A 14,885-nucleotide genomic window follows, 5' to 3' on the forward strand; every position below is an offset into this window, starting at 1 on the left:
CTTATCATATAATTAGAGTGCAATATAGTGCAAATTTTCAGAACTTGTCCTTTCACATAATTCTATTTGAGAAAAAATGTTTTTAACATGTATTTCAGTGAAAACCTTTTATCAGTGAGAAATCCACATGAGGTTTTAAAGGAAACATTGTGACATCACATGTATTATGGCGTCATTAAATAACGACAGATCAAAATAGTGCTAAATATAGTTTGCAGTGTTACGTGAGAAACAGTTGCCGCAAGATTTAACTCGAAATATTGAGTCGAAACGATCTGTAACTAAGCCTTTCCATTCAATATCAAGACCATAGCAACAGTTTTCATATTTGCATATTTTTAACATACCGACTGTAATTTCAATTGCATAAATACCATAAATAAACAATTTAGAGCTTGCCTAACAAAACAAAATGCTTACCAGTTATTCAGGACTTTTTAAAACCTCTAGTTTGCCATCTCAGGTTAAAAAGTAATGATATGTCTGGAACTGAAATAAGACCAAAAAAAATTACTCAGGCTGTGTTATCATTTGATTTAAATACATAAGTATTATTGAGAGAGAAAAATCTATTTCTTGAAAGTTTAATTACAAAGAAAGACAAATGCTTCTCCCTTGTGGCTTAGTAACCTTCATTTAAACCTTTTATATTAGAAGCAATGGGTAGTAGCTAACTAGCTTAATAGTTGAATCGGTGCAGAAATATTGTTTTCAAAAAGGTTTGACCCTCCCCCTTTTTCACTGAGAAATGACAATATCTTTTGTTTTGCTCAAGTGCATTAAAAATAATAATTCATGATTTTCTTAAAACATGTACATGTGTTTTCTGTTTTTTTGCATATGATATCTACTGACCAGGGGTCAAATCATTGGATAAAAGCACATGCGATGATGTATCTCACTTTACTCGTATGAAGTGTGTTATCTCCCATGATTATCAGGTATTACTGTAGACCGAAGTGATAATTAAATAACAAAGACTATATTGTGTCATGTTTACTTACAATTTAATAATATTTAAAAGTTATTTCTTGCCTTTTTCAATATAGTAAACAAATTCCTTTCGGATATCTCGGAAGTAAACAAAGTTATGATTGTGCCTAAAAAAAGTGTTCAGCCCCGTGCCAGTAATGCATTTTTAAAGCGAAAATTTCATTGAGTTTTTGCTGATCTTTATCAATAATATTTATCTTAAACCATTTATAATAACTAGGTATAAATAAAAAACTACTAACCATCATTTTCGGTGGTGTACAAGGTGAAATCATCCATAAATCAGCCTGAAAACTTCTGGAATTAAGCTTCTAATTTAATTGGGTATACATTTACAATTAATTCTCCATAGGCCGTAATGGTAACGTTTTCCTCCGTTGCTCAGTCCATATCGTTTACTTGAACATGTATGATGGCTCATATCGAAGCTGATACATTTATACATGTCTGGTTAAATTTTCGGGGTGGCAAGTGAGATTACTTTTTTCGCAAATTGCTGGACCCCGGAAGATGGTGAAAAATGTCACTCTCCTCATGAAATAATCCCAAAATTCTGATCATAAAATTCAATAAAAAAATTGTCCTTTCTAATAATTTATTTCAGGTCAAATCTACATCTTTCTTTTCTCATCACATCAGCTCTATAAAACAGTTCTTATTGTTCATTTATGTCCATTTTTAAAATCACAGCATCCACAATTGTATGGCGGACTAATATTTTTTTTTAATTACGTCATCTGAGTTCCTCATCTCAAGGTCTATTAGGGATCCTGACCCATATTGAAATCAATACTTCTGATTTTTCCAAATATTTTTATGTGATCTTCATCGGTATAACATTCTGAATAAATCTGTGTATTTTTGTCCATTTCTGAAAAAAAATAAAGTTGTTTTAGCACTATAAGGCAATGACACTTTTGTCGCTATATTCATTTATTTTGAATACAATGTGTATGTATAATTAATTTCTTCCAGAATACATTCACTAGTCAAAACAAGGACAAAACTTCTGATTATAACCTTTAATTACAATACACAGACCCTGTTAAAGCATTCTATAAAATTTTCTTGTGTCTTAAAGTGCATTTTGGCAGAGAAATTATGCAAAAATGAAGATTTTATAAAAAAACCAACACCCAAATAATTATTCTTACTAGTGGAAATCTGGTATTTAAAACTGTGGAAAGCACTCTAAACTACTGGGAAAGTCATCCTTATCATATAATTAGAGTGCAATATAGTGCAAATTTTCAGAACTTGTCCTTTCACATAATTCTATTTGAGAAAAAATGTTTTTAACATGTATTTCAGTGAAAACCTTTTATCAGTGAGAAATCCACATGAGGTTTTAAAGGAAACATTGTGACATCACATGTATTATGGCGTCATTAAATAACGACAGATCAAAATAGTGCTAAATATAGTTTGCAGTGTTACGTGAGAAACAGTTGCCGCAAGATTTAACTCGAAATATTGAGTCGAAACGATCTGTAACTAAGCCTTTCCATTCAATATCAAGACCATAGCAACAGTTTTCATATTTGCATATTTTTAACATACCGACTGTAATTTCAATTGCATAAATACCATAAATAAACAATTTAGAGCTTGCCTAACAAAACAAAATGCTTACCAGTTATTCAGGACTTTTTAAAACCTCTAGTTTGCCATCTCAGGTTAAAAAGTAATGATATGTCTGGAACTGAAATAAGACCAAAAAAAATTACTCAGGCTGTGTTATCATTTGATTTAAATACATAAGTATTATTGAGAGAGAAAAATCTATTTCTTGAAAGTTTAATTACAAAGAAAGACAAATGCTTCTCCCTTGTGGCTTAGTAACCTTCATTTAAACCTTTTATATTAGAAGCAATGGGTAGTAGCTAACTAGCTTAATAGTTGAATCGGTGCAGAAATATTGTTTTCAAAAAGGTTTGACCCTCCCCCTTTTTCACTGAGAAATGACAATATCTTTTGTTTTGCTCAAGTGCATTAAAAATAATAATTCATGATTTTCTTAAAACATGTACATGTGTTTTCTGTTTTTTTGCATATGATATCTACTGACCAGGGGTCAAATCATTGGATAAAAGCACATGCGATGATGTATCTCACTTTACTCGTATGAAGTGTGTTATCTCCCATGATTATCAGGTATTACTGTAGACCGAAGTGATAATTAAATAACAAAGACTATATTGTGTCATGTTTACTTACAATTTAATAATATTTAAAAGTTATTTCTTGCCTTTTTCAATATAGTAAACAAATTCCTTTCGGATATCTCGGAAGTAAACAAAGTTATGATTGTGCCTAAAAAAAGTGTTCAGCCCCGTGCCAGTAATGCATTTTTAAAGCGAAAATTTCATTGAGTTTTTGCTGATCTTTATCAATAATATTTATCTTAAACCATTTATAATAACTAGGTATAAATAAAAAACTACTAACCATCATTTTCGGTGGTGTACAAGGTGAAATCATCCATAAATCAGCCTGAAAACTTCTGGAATTAAGCTTCTAATTTAATTGGGTATACATTTACAATTAATTCTCCATAGGCCGTAATGGTAACGTTTTCCTCCGTTGCTCAGTCCATATCGTTTACTTGAACATGTATGATGGCTCATATCGAAGCTGATACATTTATACATGTCTGGTTAAATTTTCGGGGTGGCAAGTGAGATTACTTTTTTCGCAAATTGCTGGACCCCGGAAGATGGTGAAAAATGTCACTCTCCTCATGAAATAATCCCAAAATTCTGATCATAAAATTCAATAAAAAAATTGTCCTTTCTAATAATTTATTTCAGGTCAAATCTACATCTTTCTTTTCTCATCACATCAGCTCTATAAAACAGTTCTTATTGTTCATTTATGTCCATTTTTAAAATCACAGCATCCACAATTGTATGGCGGACTAATATTTTTTTTTAATTACGTCATCTGAGTTCCTCATCTCAAGGTCTATTAGGGATCCTGACCCATATTGAAATCAATACTTCTGATTTTTCCAAATATTTTTATGTGATCTTCATCGGTATAACATTCTGAATAAATCTGTGTATTTTTGTCCATTTCTGAAAAAAAATAAAGTTGTTTTAGCACTATAAGGCAATGACACTTTTGTCGCTATATTCATTTATTTTGAATACAATGTGTATGTATAATTAATTTCTTCCAGAATACATTCACTAGTCAAAACAAGGACAAAACTTCTGATTATAACCTTTAATTACAATACACAGACCCTGTTAAAGCATTCTATAAAATTTTCTTGTGTCTTAAAGTGCATTTTGGCAGAGAAATTATGCAAAAATGAAGATTTTATAAAAAAACCAACACCCAAATAATTATTCTTACTAGTGGAAATCTGGTATTTAAAACTGTGGAAAGCACTCTAAACTACTGGGAAAGTCATCCTTATCATATAATTAGAGTGCAATATAGTGCAAATTTTCAGAACTTGTCCTTTCACATAATTCTATTTGAGAAAAAATGTTTTTAACATGTATTTCAGTGAAAACCTTTTATCAGTGAGAAATCCACATGAGGTTTTAAAGGAAACATTGTGACATCACATGTATTATGGCGTCATTAAATAACGACAGATCAAAATAGTGCTAAATATAGTTTGCAGTGTTACGTGAGAAACAGTTGCCGCAAGATTTAACTCGAAATATTGAGTCGAAACGATCTGTAACTAAGCCTTTCCATTCAATATCAAGACCATAGCAACAGTTTTCATATTTGCATATTTTTAACATACCGACTGTAATTTCAATTGCATAAATACCATAAATAAACAATTTAGAGCTTGCCTAACAAAACAAAATGCTTACCAGTTATTCAGGACTTTTTAAAACCTCTAGTTTGCCATCTCAGGTTAAAAAGTAATGATATGTCTGGAACTGAAATAAGACCAAAAAAAATTACTCAGGCTGTGTTATCATTTGATTTAAATACATAAGTATTATTGAGAGAGAAAAATCTATTTCTTGAAAGTTTAATTACAAAGAAAGACAAATGCTTCTCCCTTGTGGCTTAGTAACCTTCATTTAAACCTTTTATATTAGAAGCAATGGGTAGTAGCTAACTAGCTTAATAGTTGAATCGGTGCAGAAATATTGTTTTCAAAAAGGTTTGACCCTCCCCCTTTTTCACTGAGAAATGACAATATCTTTTGTTTTGCTCAAGTGCATTAAAAATAATAATTCATGATTTTCTTAAAACATGTACATGTGTTTTCTGTTTTTTTGCATATGATATCTACTGACCAGGGGTCAAATCATTGGATAAAAGCACATGCGATGATGTATCTCACTTTACTCGTATGAAGTGTGTTATCTCCCATGATTATCAGGTATTACTGTAGACCGAAGTGATAATTAAATAACAAAGACTATATTGTGTCATGTTTACTTACAATTTAATAATATTTAAAAGTTATTTCTTGCCTTTTTCAATATAGTAAACAAATTCCTTTCGGATATCTCGGAAGTAAACAAAGTTATGATTGTGCCTAAAAAAAGTGTTCAGCCCCGTGCCAGTAATGCATTTTTAAAGCGAAAATTTCATTGAGTTTTTGCTGATCTTTATCAATAATATTTATCTTAAACCATTTATAATAACTAGGTATAAATAAAAAACTACTAACCATCATTTTCGGTGGTGTACAAGGTGAAATCATCCATAAATCAGCCTGAAAACTTCTGGAATTAAGCTTCTAATTTAATTGGGTATACATTTACAATTAATTCTCCATAGGCCGTAATGGTAACGTTTTCCTCCGTTGCTCAGTCCATATCGTTTACTTGAACATGTATGATGGCTCATATCGAAGCTGATACATTTATACATGTCTGGTTAAATTTTCGGGGTGGCAAGTGAGATTACTTTTTTCGCAAATTGCTGGACCCCGGAAGATGGTGAAAAATGTCACTCTCCTCATGAAATAATCCCAAAATTCTGATCATAAAATTCAATAAAAAAATTGTCCTTTCTAATAATTTATTTCAGGTCAAATCTACATCTTTCTTTTCTCATCACATCAGCTCTATAAAACAGTTCTTATTGTTCATTTATGTCCATTTTTAAAATCACAGCATCCACAATTGTATGGCGGACTAATATTTTTTTTTAATTACGTCATCTGAGTTCCTCATCTCAAGGTCTATTAGGGATCCTGACCCATATTGAAATCAATACTTCTGATTTTTCCAAATATTTTTATGTGATCTTCATCGGTATAACATTCTGAATAAATCTGTGTATTTTTGTCCATTTCTGAAAAAAAATAAAGTTGTTTTAGCACTATAAGGCAATGACACTTTTGTCGCTATATTCATTTATTTTGAATACAATGTGTATGTATAATTAATTTCTTCCAGAATACATTCACTAGTCAAAACAAGGACAAAACTTCTGATTATAACCTTTAATTACAATACACAGACCCTGTTAAAGCATTCTATAAAATTTTCTTGTGTCTTAAAGTGCATTTTGGCAGAGAAATTATGCAAAAATGAAGATTTTATAAAAAAACCAACACCCAAATAATTATTCTTACTAGTGGAAATCTGGTATTTAAAACTGTGGAAAGCACTCTAAACTACTGGGAAAGTCATCCTTATCATATAATTAGAGTGCAATATAGTGCAAATTTTCAGAACTTGTCCTTTCACATAATTCTATTTGAGAAAAAATGTTTTTAACATGTATTTCAGTGAAAACCTTTTATCAGTGAGAAATCCACATGAGGTTTTAAAGGAAACATTGTGACATCACATGTATTATGGCGTCATTAAATAACGACAGATCAAAATAGTGCTAAATATAGTTTGCAGTGTTACGTGAGAAACAGTTGCCGCAAGATTTAACTCGAAATATTGAGTCGAAACGATCTGTAACTAAGCCTTTCCATTCAATATCAAGACCATAGCAACAGTTTTCATATTTGCATATTTTTAACATACCGACTGTAATTTCAATTGCATAAATACCATAAATAAACAATTTAGAGCTTGCCTAACAAAACAAAATGCTTACCAGTTATTCAGGACTTTTTAAAACCTCTAGTTTGCCATCTCAGGTTAAAAAGTAATGATATGTCTGGAACTGAAATAAGACCAAAAAAAATTACTCAGGCTGTGTTATCATTTGATTTAAATACATAAGTATTATTGAGAGAGAAAAATCTATTTCTTGAAAGTTTAATTACAAAGAAAGACAAATGCTTCTCCCTTGTGGCTTAGTAACCTTCATTTAAACCTTTTATATTAGAAGCAATGGGTAGTAGCTAACTAGCTTAATAGTTGAATCGGTGCAGAAATATTGTTTTCAAAAAGGTTTGACCCTCCCCCTTTTTCACTGAGAAATGACAATATCTTTTGTTTTGCTCAAGTGCATTAAAAATAATAATTCATGATTTTCTTAAAACATGTACATGTGTTTTCTGTTTTTTTGCATATGATATCTACTGACCAGGGGTCAAATCATTGGATAAAAGCACATGCGATGATGTATCTCACTTTACTCGTATGAAGTGTGTTATCTCCCATGATTATCAGGTATTACTGTAGACCGAAGTGATAATTAAATAACAAAGACTATATTGTGTCATGTTTACTTACAATTTAATAATATTTAAAAGTTATTTCTTGCCTTTTTCAATATAGTAAACAAATTCCTTTCGGATATCTCGGAAGTAAACAAAGTTATGATTGTGCCTAAAAAAAGTGTTCAGCCCCGTGCCAGTAATGCATTTTTAAAGCGAAAATTTCATTGAGTTTTTGCTGATCTTTATCAATAATATTTATCTTAAACCATTTATAATAACTAGGTATAAATAAAAAACTACTAACCATCATTTTCGGTGGTGTACAAGGTGAAATCATCCATAAATCAGCCTGAAAACTTCTGGAATTAAGCTTCTAATTTAATTGGGTATACATTTACAATTAATTCTCCATAGGCCGTAATGGTAACGTTTTCCTCCGTTGCTCAGTCCATATCGTTTACTTGAACATGTATGATGGCTCATATCGAAGCTGATACATTTATACATGTCTGGTTAAATTTTCGGGGTGGCAAGTGAGATTACTTTTTTCGCAAATTGCTGGACCCCGGAAGATGGTGAAAAATGTCACTCTCCTCATGAAATAATCCCAAAATTCTGATCATAAAATTCAATAAAAAAATTGTCCTTTCTAATAATTTATTTCAGGTCAAATCTACATCTTTCTTTTCTCATCACATCAGCTCTATAAAACAGTTCTTATTGTTCATTTATGTCCATTTTTAAAATCACAGCATCCACAATTGTATGGCGGACTAATATTTTTTTTTAATTACGTCATCTGAGTTCCTCATCTCAAGGTCTATTAGGGATCCTGACCCATATTGAAATCAATACTTCTGATTTTTCCAAATATTTTTATGTGATCTTCATCGGTATAACATTCTGAATAAATCTGTGTATTTTTGTCCATTTCTGAAAAAAAATAAAGTTGTTTTAGCACTATAAGGCAATGACACTTTTGTCGCTATATTCATTTATTTTGAATACAATGTGTATGTATAATTAATTTCTTCCAGAATACATTCACTAGTCAAAACAAGGACAAAACTTCTGATTATAACCTTTAATTACAATACACAGACCCTGTTAAAGCATTCTATAAAATTTTCTTGTGTCTTAAAGTGCATTTTGGCAGAGAAATTATGCAAAAATGAAGATTTTATAAAAAAACCAACACCCAAATAATTATTCTTACTAGTGGAAATCTGGTATTTAAAACTGTGGAAAGCACTCTAAACTACTGGGAAAGTCATCCTTATCATATAATTAGAGTGCAATATAGTGCAAATTTTCAGAACTTGTCCTTTCACATAATTCTATTTGAGAAAAAATGTTTTTAACATGTATTTCAGTGAAAACCTTTTATCAGTGAGAAATCCACATGAGGTTTTAAAGGAAACATTGTGACATCACATGTATTATGGCGTCATTAAATAACGACAGATCAAAATAGTGCTAAATATAGTTTGCAGTGTTACGTGAGAAACAGTTGCCGCAAGATTTAACTCGAAATATTGAGTCGAAACGATCTGTAACTAAGCCTTTCCATTCAATATCAAGACCATAGCAACAGTTTTCATATTTGCATATTTTTAACATACCGACTGTAATTTCAATTGCATAAATACCATAAATAAACAATTTAGAGCTTGCCTAACAAAACAAAATGCTTACCAGTTATTCAGGACTTTTTAAAACCTCTAGTTTGCCATCTCAGGTTAAAAAGTAATGATATGTCTGGAACTGAAATAAGACCAAAAAAAATTACTCAGGCTGTGTTATCATTTGATTTAAATACATAAGTATTATTGAGAGAGAAAAATCTATTTCTTGAAAGTTTAATTACAAAGAAAGACAAATGCTTCTCCCTTGTGGCTTAGTAACCTTCATTTAAACCTTTTATATTAGAAGCAATGGGTAGTAGCTAACTAGCTTAATAGTTGAATCGGTGCAGAAATATTGTTTTCAAAAAGGTTTGACCCTCCCCCTTTTTCACTGAGAAATGACAATATCTTTTGTTTTGCTCAAGTGCATTAAAAATAATAATTCATGATTTTCTTAAAACATGTACATGTGTTTTCTGTTTTTTTGCATATGATATCTACTGACCAGGGGTCAAATCATTGGATAAAAGCACATGCGATGATGTATCTCACTTTACTCGTATGAAGTGTGTTATCTCCCATGATTATCAGGTATTACTGTAGACCGAAGTGATAATTAAATAACAAAGACTATATTGTGTCATGTTTACTTACAATTTAATAATATTTAAAAGTTATTTCTTGCCTTTTTCAATATAGTAAACAAATTCCTTTCGGATATCTCGGAAGTAAACAAAGTTATGATTGTGCCTAAAAAAAGTGTTCAGCCCCGTGCCAGTAATGCATTTTTAAAGCGAAAATTTCATTGAGTTTTTGCTGATCTTTATCAATAATATTTATCTTAAACCATTTATAATAACTAGGTATAAATAAAAAACTACTAACCATCATTTTCGGTGGTGTACAAGGTGAAATCATCCATAAATCAGCCTGAAAACTTCTGGAATTAAGCTTCTAATTATATTGAAATCAATACTTCTGATTTTTCCAAATATTTTTATGTGATCTTCATCGGTATAACATTCTGAATAAATCTGTGTATTTTTGTCCATTTCTGAAAAAAAATAAAGTTGTTTTAGCACTATAAGGCAATGACACTTTTGTCGCTATATTCATTTATTTTGAATACAATGTGTATGTATAATTAATTTCTTCCAGAATACATTCACTAGTCAAAACAAGGACAAAACTTCTGATTATAACCTTTAATTACAATACACAGACCCTGTTAAAGCATTCTATAAAATTTTCTTGTGTCTTAAAGTGCATTTTGGCAGAGAAATTATGCAAAAATGAAGATTTTATAAAAAAACCAACACCCAAATAATTATTCTTACTAGTGGAAATCTGGTATTTAAAACTGTGGAAAGCACTCTAAACTACTGGGAAAGTCATCCTTATCATATAATTAGAGTGCAATATAGTGCAAATTTTCAGAACTTGTCCTTTCACATAATTCTATTTGAGAAAAAATGTTTTTAACATGTATTTCAGTGAAAACCTTTTATCAGTGAGAAATCCACATGAGGTTTTAAAGGAAACATTGTGACATCACATGTATTATGGCGTCATTAAATAACGACAGATCAAAATAGTGCTAAATATAGTTTGCAGTGTTACGTGAGAAACAGTTGCCGCAAGATTTAACTCGAAATATTGAGTCGAAACGATCTGTAACTAAGCCTTTCCATTCAATATCAAGACCATAGCAACAGTTTTCATATTTGCATATTTTTAACATACCGACTGTAATTTCAATTGCATAAATACCATAAATAAACAATTTAGAGCTTGCCTAACAAAACAAAATGCTTACCAGTTATTCAGGACTTTTTAAAACCTCTAGTTTGCCATCTCAGGTTAAAAAGTAATGATATGTCTGGAACTGAAATAAGACCAAAAAAAATTACTCAGGCTGTGTTATCATTTGATTTAAATACATAAGTATTATTGAGAGAGAAAAATCTATTTCTTGAAAGTTTAATTACAAAGAAAGACAAATGCTTCTCCCTTGTGGCTTAGTAACCTTCATTTAAACCTTTTATATTAGAAGCAATGGGTAGTAGCTAACTAGCTTAATAGTTGAATCGGTGCAGAAATATTGTTTTCAAAAAGGTTTGACCCTCCCCCTTTTTCACTGAGAAATGACAATATCTTTTGTTTTGCTCAAGTGCATTAAAAATAATAATTCATGATTTTCTTAAAACATGTACATGTGTTTTCTGTTTTTTTGCATATGATATCTACTGACCAGGGGTCAAATCATTGGATAAAAGCACATGCGATGATGTATCTCACTTTACTCGTATGAAGTGTGTTATCTCCCATGATTATCAGGTATTACTGTAGACCGAAGTGATAATTAAATAACAAAGACTATATTGTGTCATGTTTACTTACAATTTAATAATATTTAAAAGTTATTTCTTGCCTTTTTCAATATAGTAAACAAATTCCTTTCGGATATCTCGGAAGTAAACAAAGTTATGATTGTGCCTAAAAAAAGTGTTCAGCCCCGTGCCAGTAATGCATTTTTAAAGCGAAAATTTCATTGAGTTTTTGCTGATCTTTATCAATAATATTTATCTTAAACCATTTATAATAACTAGGTATAAATAAAAAACTACTAACCATCATTTTCGGTGGTGTACAAGGTGAAATCATCCATAAATCAGCCTGAAAACTTCTGGAATTAAGCTTCTAATTTAATTGGGTATACATTTACAATTAATTCTCCATAGGCCGTAATGGTAACGTTTTCCTCCGTTGCTCAGTCCATATCGTTTACTTGAACATGTATGATGGCTCATATCGAAGCTGATACATTTATACATGTCTGGTTAAATTTTCGGGGTGGCAAGTGAGATTACTTTTTTCGCAAATTGCTGGACCCCGGAAGATGGTGAAAAATGTCACTCTCCTCATGAAATAATCCCAAAATTCTGATCATAAAATTCAATAAAAAAATTGTCCTTTCTAATAATTTATTTCAGGTCAAATCTACATCTTTCTTTTCTCATCACATCAGCTCTATAAAACAGTTCTTATTGTTCATTTATGTCCATTTTTAAAATCACAGCATCCACAATTGTATGGCGGACTAATATTTTTTTTTAATTACGTCATCTGAGTTCCTCATCTCAAGGTCTATTAGGGATCCTGACCCATATTGAAATCAATACTTCTGATTTTTCCAAATATTTTTATGTGATCTTCATCGGTATAACATTCTGAATAAATCTGTGTATTTTTGTCCATTTCTGAAAAAAAATAAAGTTGTTTTAGCACTATAAGGCAATGACACTTTTGTCGCTATATTCATTTATTTTGAATACAATGTGTATGTATAATTAATTTCTTCCAGAATACATTCACTAGTCAAAACAAGGACAAAACTTCTGATTATAACCTTTAATTACAATACACAGACCCTGTTAAAGCATTCTATAAAATTTTCTTGTGTCTTAAAGTGCATTTTGGCAGAGAAATTATGCAAAAATGAAGATTTTATAAAAAAACCAACACCCAAATAATTATTCTTACTAGTGGAAATCTGGTATTTAAAACTGTGGAAAGCACTCTAAACTACTGGGAAAGTCATCCTTATCATATAATTAGAGTGCAATATAGTGCAAATTTTCAGAACTTGTCCTTTCACATAATTCTATTTGAGAAAAAATGTTTTTAACATGTATTTCAGTGAAAACCTTTTATCAGTGAGAAATCCACATGAGGTTTTAAAGGAAACATTGTGACATCACATGTATTATGGCGTCATTAAATAACGACAGATCAAAATAGTGCTAAATATAGTTTGCAGTGTTACGTGAGAAACAGTTGCCGCAAGATTTAACTCGAAATATTGAGTCGAAACGATCTGTAACTAAGCCTTTCCATTCAATATCAAGACCATAGCAACAGTTTTCATATTTGCATATTTTTAACATACCGACTGTAATTTCAATTGCATAAATACCATAAATAAACAATTTAGAGCTTGCCTAACAAAACAAAATGCTTACCAGTTATTCAGGACTTTTTAAAACCTCTAGTTTGCCATCTCAGGTTAAAAAGTAATGATATGTCTGGAACTGAAATAAGACCAAAAAAAATTACTCAGGCTGTGTTATCATTTGATTTAAATACATAAGTATTATTGAGAGAGAAAAATCTATTTCTTGAAAGTTTAATTACAAAGAAAGACAAATGCTTCTCCCTTGTGGCTTAGTAACCTTCATTTAAACCTTTTATATTAGAAGCAATGGGTAGTAGCTAACTAGCTTAATAGTTGAATCGGTGCAGAAATATTGTTTTCAAAAAGGTTTGACCCTCCCCCTTTTTCACTGAGAAATGACAATATCTTTTGTTTTGCTCAAGTGCATTAAAAATAATAATTCATGATTTTCTTAAAACATGTACATGTGTTTTCTGTTTTTTTGCATATGATATCTACTGACCAGGGGTCAAATCATTGGATAAAAGCACATGCGATGATGTATCTCACTTTACTCGTATGAAGTGTGTTATCTCCCATGATTATCAGGTATTACTGTAGACCGAAGTGATAATTAAATAACAAAGACTATATTGTGTCATGTTTACTTACAATTTAATAATATTTAAAAGTTATTTCTTGCCTTTTTCAATATAGTAAACAAATTCCTTTCGGATATCTCGGAAGTAAACAAAGTTATGATTGTGCCTAAAAAAAGTGTTCAGCCCCGTGCCAGTAATGCATTTTTAAAGCGAAAATTTCATTGAGTTTTTGCTGATCTTTATCAATAATATTTATCTTAAACCATTTATAATAACTAGGTATAAATAAAAAACTACTAACCATCATTTTCGGTGGTGTACAAGGTGAAATCATCCATAAATCAGCCTGAAAACTTCTGGAATTAAGCTTCTAATTTAATTGGGTATACATTTACAATTAATTCTCCATAGGCCGTAATGGTAACGTTTTCCTCCGTTGCTCAGTCCATATCGTTTACTTGAACATGTACATGTATGATGGCTCATATCGAAGCTGATACATTTATACATGTCTGGTTAAATTTTCGGGGTGGCAAGTGAGATTACTTTTTTCGCAAATTGCTGGACCCCGGAAGATGGTGAAAAATGTCACTCTCCTCATGAAATAATCCCAAAATTCTGATCATAAAATTCAATAAAAAAATTGTCCTTTCTAATAATTTATTTCAGGTCAAATCTACATCTTTCTTTTCTCATCACATCAGCTCTATAAAACAGTTCTTATTGTTCATTTATGTCCATTTTTAAAATCACAGCATCCACAATTGTATGGCGGACTAATATTTTTTTTTAATTACGTCATCTGAGTTCCTCATCTCAAGGTCTATTAGGGATCCTGACCCATATTGAAATCAATACTTCTGATTTTTCCAAATATTTTTATGTGATCTTCATCGGTATAACATTCTGAATAAATCTGTGTATTTTTGTCCATTTCTGAAAAAAAATAAAGTTGTTTTAGCACTATAAGGCAATGACACTTTTGTCGCTATATTCATTTATTTTGAATACAATGTGTATGTATAATTAATTTCTTCCAGAATACATTCACTAGTCAAAACAAGGACAAAACTTCTGATTATAACCTTTAATTACAATACACAGACCCTGTTAAAGCATTCTATAAAATTTTCTTGTGTCTTAAAGTGCATTTTGGCAGAGAAATTATGCAAAAA

The sequence above is a fragment of the Mytilus galloprovincialis genome, chromosome 13, assembly GCF_965363235.1.
Source record: "Mytilus galloprovincialis chromosome 13, xbMytGall1.hap1.1, whole genome shotgun sequence".
Taxonomy (NCBI): Eukaryota; Metazoa; Mollusca; class Bivalvia; order Mytilida; family Mytilidae; genus Mytilus; species Mytilus galloprovincialis.